The following is a 6,439-nucleotide window of genomic DNA, read 5'->3' as shown; positions in this document are numbered from 1 at the left end:
TAACAAATGTTTGAAATGTGCAGGATTATAGAAATAATTCTTTTTTTAGGGTGGGTTTATCTTTAAGAAGCACTAGAGGATCCAGATATGCGTGTTTGCATCCTGTAGATTGCCTACTGTCATCTCTGGTTGCTTTGCCATGTCAGCTCACTATCCAGTGTGGCTTGCAATTAGAAAACAGGAGTAAGGACTGCATCCTCTGGTGGTCAAACTGCATCCTCTGGTGGTCAAAATAATAGTTCCATTATACAAATGTAATCAAACTTCTCTATCTTATTTATATCCTAGTGCGTACGACAGCTGTATTATTCATAGCAGAGGTCCAATTCAGATTATACACACATGGCTGTATACAGAGAATGCAATGCAATGCAGTGGAGATGCTGCAGCTAGGATTGGGAGTGTGTTGAAACTCCAGTGGGTGGGGAGTTTTTGTTCCAAAACAGGACAGCCAGAAATCTCAGCAGCTGGCCAAATCATGGTTGAGTCACTGGTATTGATCAGCAATCCTATCAGCCCCCGCAGATACTGCAGTATCTCTAGTACTGTGTATCCTTAGTGTCTTTCTGTAAAGGAAAAAAACATTTCTATAAGGTCAACATTAGCTGACAATGTATCATCTCTTAAATCACACCTTAAAAGTCACCTTTATAGATGACTTTTATGTCATGTTTTTTAATTAATTGTCTTTGACCTTAAAACTAAAATTCATTTTATGGTTTATTTCTGTATTCCATTGGGGGATAAAATGAATTCAGGTGGCTGGTAACCTGTAAGAGCCTGCTTGTTGGTGTGTTGTTGTAAGGAGGTGTAAAGAAAAAAACAGGGCTCGTCCGGGATTTGAACCCGGGACCTCTCGCACCCAAAGCGAGAATCATACCCCTAGACCAACGAGCCGATCTGCCAGTGAACGTGACCAGCAGAGTATTTCTCTGTCGCGTCACGTGATTGTCTAATACTCTGTGAAAGAGTACCGACATCTAGTGGTGGGAGGAGAGAATTACGTGTAGTATTTTAATTTTCTCTTCTTTCTTTCTTTCTTTCTTTCTTTCTTTCTTTCTTTCTTTCTTTCTTTCTTTCTTTCTTTCTTTCTTTCTTTCTTTCTTTCTTTCTTTCTTTCTTTCATTACATAGCATTTAAAAAAACATTTTTTACAAGGGAGGAAAAAAACAGAATCATCAAGAGACAATGAAGGTAGCTCAAGTAATACAATATATAGTAGTAGTGGTAGTATAATTGGCTTTTTACTATTTATTTAGTATGAATTGTTGATATTATAATATTCTATATTATGTTATATGATATTATGTTATAAATATTTTATCACTTGTTACATTTTTGGTGGTACAGACTTGTGTAGGAGACAAGTTCTGTCAATGTTGTTGCAATTCCTACTGGTCACCAATAGAGGGCGACAAAGGTCATAGATCACTTAATCCCCTTTTAAAACTGGATGGAGTATACAAAGCCTGATTTAACCTTTGGCCCCACGGACAGTTGTGAATTTCTGTCACTCGGTGTGTGTTTTGTTTCTCCCTCTCTCTCTCGCTCACTCCCTTTCTCTCTGTCTTTCTCTTTTTCCTTTTCTCTTTCTCTCATGTTTCTTGACTTTCCAACTACCTGTATTTCTCTCTAAAGGGTGATTTCCTTGGAGAGTAGGTGTCACCTTGTGTGTACCTTAATATTGTACTTATTCATTTTCAGAAATTTTTCTATAGAATGAAGGTTTGAGATGTACCGATGTACCGTCAAATTTGGCTGAGCTATTCTAACGCTCTGCTTGGCTTCCTATTCATTTACAGTGGGAATCATATTGAGTAATTCTTGCAAAATTGGATGTTTTGAAATGTAATACTGAAAATGAACAGTCAGACAATACTAGGGTACAGATCAGTTTTTGGGAGCTGTCGTTCCTCTTGTTTATCTTGGGTGGAAGTAACAAATTACATTTACTCTCATTATTGTAACTAAGTAGCTTTTGTGTGTACTTGTACAAGTCTTTTTTAAATCAGTAGTTTTAGTAGTTGCGTTAGCCTGGTTGGTGGCTAGCTAGTGCGCTAGCCTTGCTAGCTTGTTGGATAGCTAATAGCGAAAGAAACATCAATGTAGCAACATTATTGAATAATGGGGATGGACATTGTCTGTCAAATTTATTACAGATTTCTCAGTTAATATTGTCCTATCACACAATAAATTCTTGTGTTGATTCATGTTTTACTTTATCCATGCACTTTATCAAGTAAAAAGTAGTTTCAATTAAAAGAACCTAAATTGAACTCTGTCCTATCCTTTTTGCATTGCATGGGAAAGATCATATGTAACTGTTTTTTTTTTTAACTGGGTGCTTTTTACTTTGACTTAAGTATATTTTTACACCAGTACTTCTACTTACATACAATTTCAGCAAAGTAACAGTTTTGGTAGTCTAGTGCAGTGGTTCTCAACTTGAGGTCCGGGGACCACCAGGGGTCCTTGAGGTGGTTCCAGGGGTCCCCAGCAAACTGATGAATTGTTAAACTTCACCATTATTTCATTTACAAGAAGTTAACACAGTTAGAGAATGTAGAAGAATGACTGTTTTGATCATAGTTTCACTGTTACCTCTCTACCTACAATACAGATAGTCATGGAATTCTGGACAAAATCATATCTAACAATAAAAATATTCTCAGATTTGGGTTTGAGAGACAAAATCTCATCAAATGGGGGTCTGTGGCCCTAATGTGTACTAAATTAGGGGTTCTGGATATGAAAAAGGTTGAGTTTGCCTTACAGGATCATCCCTAACATCAAGGCAACTTGGTGTATTTTCTCTCCCAAATGTTCAGAGTCTGAAGCTAGTCAGCCTGCACATAGAATCAAATGTACACCACTTCTACTTCATGACAAATAAAGGAGCTGAAATGTGTGTTCCGCATCACATCGCCGTTTCCTTGGGAGAAAGAAAGAGTGCGAGGAGACAAATGAGGAATAGAGGGATGGAGGGGGGAAAAAAAGAAAAGGGAACAGAGCCATGTGAGGCACACTCCAGGAGTGGAGCCAGAGAGGGAGACAAAAACTCTCGCCACTCTTTTTGGGGCCCTTTGACAGAGCTGCCATTGTTTTGAGTTGGGGTGCCCTAACTCTTTTTTTTTGTTGGCATGGACGCCTACAGACTCCAGTTCCACGAGGGAGGAAGGAAGGATGGATGGAGGGATGGAAGGAAGGAAGGAAGGAAGGAAGGAAGGAAGGGAGAGGGGAAGGATAAAGAAAAATAATGAGAAAACGCGCAACAAGTGTCAGCCTGGCACAAGAGTACTGAATGCACGACTGTGTGTGTGTGTGTGTGTGTGTGTGTGTGTGTGAATGTGGGTGTGTGTGAGTGAATAGCTGATTTCATGGCTCATGGATCAGAAGGACTGCCAAGCCAAGTGCTGGCCGACAGCTGCTCTACATACCAAGATGCACACACACACACACACACACACACACACACAGCTTAAGCAGAATGAGTGGAAAGGAGTGGAGGTGTCAGAAAATGTCAGTGATGAGTTTCCATTTTGGTCATGAGTTTTCATTTTTGTTGTGATGGCAATGGAGAAAAAAATAGCAGAGCAGCAAGTGACAGTTACAATGATTGCTAACAGATTATTAAAGATTTCTCTGTCTTCAATAAGATAAGATCGATAAGACTGGATGAAACTTTATTGATCCCTGTGGGGAAATTGAGTCGTTGCAGCAGCGAACAGTAACAGGATACAGCAAGGGAAACAGAATATAAACAAGAATATTAAACATAATGCAGCCTGCAATTATGGCACAGCAACGTATAAAGGAGAGCTATGAGAATGAAAAGTATATGAATGACAGCATGTATACAGGGTATTCAAAATAACAGTAGCAGAGCATACTGAAATGAAGAAAAAATTTACCAAATGAAAATATACCAAAAGTATATGCAGTATGAAAACAAGCAAAAGAATTATACAAATATATGATGTCATGTTTCCATTGCAATGGGAAATATCTTACATACTGGTCTGAAAACAGATAGATGCTGTCATTCTTATTACTTCACAGTTTAATTACAATCAGTGTTTACCATCTGCGCCTCATCAATATGCCGCATATCTGACAATTACTGGGACTTATATCCATAGGCAGACAGACAGATGAAAAGGCAGATAGACCAATAGATAAATGAACAGGGTAGACAAGAAGAATATATGAATAGAATATTCATTACAATAACAGCTTCCATCCACATCTAATTAATAACCTTGATCAGTTCTGATTACATTCCTGTCTCTAAGTTTCCTACAGCAGCCAACAGGATACATGAATAATATTATGATCTGGTCCATGCATACTGGTTGCAGTCAAAACCTATTGTATACTATTGTCTGCTACTAGTGTCTATTGTATACTAACACCAGTGTGGTGCTAATAATGTAGAATACATCCTATTTATTTATTGTTATTTTAATGTGAACAAAGGTTGCATATTGCAGCTTTAACTTGTATGTATTTTTCTTCCAGTTCCTGTTGTACTCTATAGAAGGTGACATCATCTGGCACCAAAGACCAGCCAATAGCAGATGGCCAGTTCAGTACCCTACTTTTCACCATTAGATGTCAGGCTTCACCACAGATTTGGGTTTGGGGTTCAGTTACTCTTTAACTCTTTCTGTGCCTTTACCGTGTCACAGACAGCTGTAGAAAATGCAGGCTAGGTAGTCAAGTCTTAGTTTTCCATTTATCATCCAATATCGCCACCCACTGGATCTTTATTAAAGAGTATCTAAACCCTAGACCACGTCTGTGGGTTTGCTGTCATCTGATGGTTAAAAATTAGCTATTGCAATTGCCATCTGCTATTGTCTGATCTTTTGTCCAGCTGATGTCACCTTCTATAGAGTACAAGGTGGTGACATCACCTGGCACCCAAGATATATTCCTTGCTGTTAACTATAGGTCTTCTGTACGAAGACACCGTCATCCAAAATGTGTCTTCATTGCTATTTTATTGTTGTTGTTACTTTATATGTCTAAACATCTATAGGTATTTATGAAAATGTGACATTTAGCTTCTTGAGTATGTATGAATTCTCATTACCACATCACATCACATCACAACACACAACACACACGCAAAAAAACCTGACGTACAGTAATAAGTTCCAAATCACTGTACAATAGAGGCTACACCTTAAATTAAAAAAATAATTATTTGGACAATTTGCATCAATGCACAGCCTACCAAAATGAATTAACGAGGCAATACATTCATTTTACAAAAAGCTCAGTACCAGGTTTAGAAAAACTGCCAAAGTGGGTCTGGTAGCCAAGTCTTAACAGGGCTCAGGTCCGTGTTGCTTGATAAACATCAGAGTGGATACATGCGGTATATGAATGCATGAATGGAGCGGAGTTATAACTAGATTGGCTGAATGCTCCCATTCAGCCGAGCTGCATGGGATGAGCAGAGAACAGCTGATAAGGAGTCGAAGTCCAGGTGGAAATCACGTTGGAGAGCGTGTGACCAGAATTGGACACAGTTCCGCTAGCGTCGGATTCCTGCGATAACGCTGATCACACCGGGGCAAAAATAGTAGAATGATACTTGGAAAAAAAATGTCAGGAGTCCTTTTTTCTTATCTTCTTAGTAATCCACCTGAGGCAGTTGTTGTGTGTCTGGAAAGATAATCAAGGGGATCTCATGTTTTTTTTTAATATTCTTATTTATAGGCTGGCTGAGCACGCTTACTCGTCTTCTACATTTGGGGGTTATGTGCCTTTCTCAAGGGAATTATAAGAGAATAAGAGAATAGATCAGGAAGAGAGGTGACAGGAATTATGAGCCATGGGACCATTTGTAGTTTGGTCTAAATGTTTAATAATTAATCTCATAAAGGAATATTTTCTATAATCATCATGTCTTGGTCTGACGATTGATTTGACAGAAGTACTAAACTCTTTTGAGGGCCGATAATGATACTTTTTGATTGAAGCTGCAACAATTTTGTGTTGATATTCAATATCTTTAAATTGGATCATTTGAAGTATTCAGTGTTTCCCTCAGAAAGAAAAAAAAACCAAACAGAAAGAAAGCCTAGACTATCATGGGACACTAAAATCTCCAATGAAGCCCGGTGTCATAATAATACATATACATAAACACATTCATGCATACTTGTGTGGAATCTGATCAAAATGTCTCATTAGAATCAGTTCAGGTTAAGGTCTTCCCATAGACAACCAGTGTAGTATTGATCAATTCTACAATCAATATGTAATCAATCAAACTGCATCATATCCATCATATCAGAGGTGGAGCACACTGACTGAACCTGATTTTTAATACAATATCACCCCCATATATTGGCGAACCCACATATCAGTTCATATATCGCTTCTCAATGACTGCTGTCTTCCTCTACCAAGGTGGGGAAGGCGAGAG

General features: G+C 38.4%; 1 non-coding gene across 1 annotated transcript; it reads right to left on the bottom strand.

Moving 5' to 3' along the window:
• Positions 1–825: 825 nt before the first annotated feature.
• Positions 826–897, bottom strand: trnap-ugg (transfer RNA proline (anticodon UGG)). Its single transcript has one exon. It is a non-coding gene; the product is annotated as a tRNA-Pro (tRNA).
• Between the last annotated feature and the right edge of the window lie 5,542 nt (positions 898–6,439).

The sequence above is a fragment of the Centroberyx gerrardi genome, chromosome 4 (assembly GCF_048128805.1).
Source record: "Centroberyx gerrardi isolate f3 chromosome 4, fCenGer3.hap1.cur.20231027, whole genome shotgun sequence".
Classification (NCBI taxonomy): domain Eukaryota; kingdom Metazoa; phylum Chordata; class Actinopteri; order Beryciformes; family Berycidae; genus Centroberyx; species Centroberyx gerrardi.
This window is presented reverse-complemented; position numbering and strand designations above follow the sequence as displayed.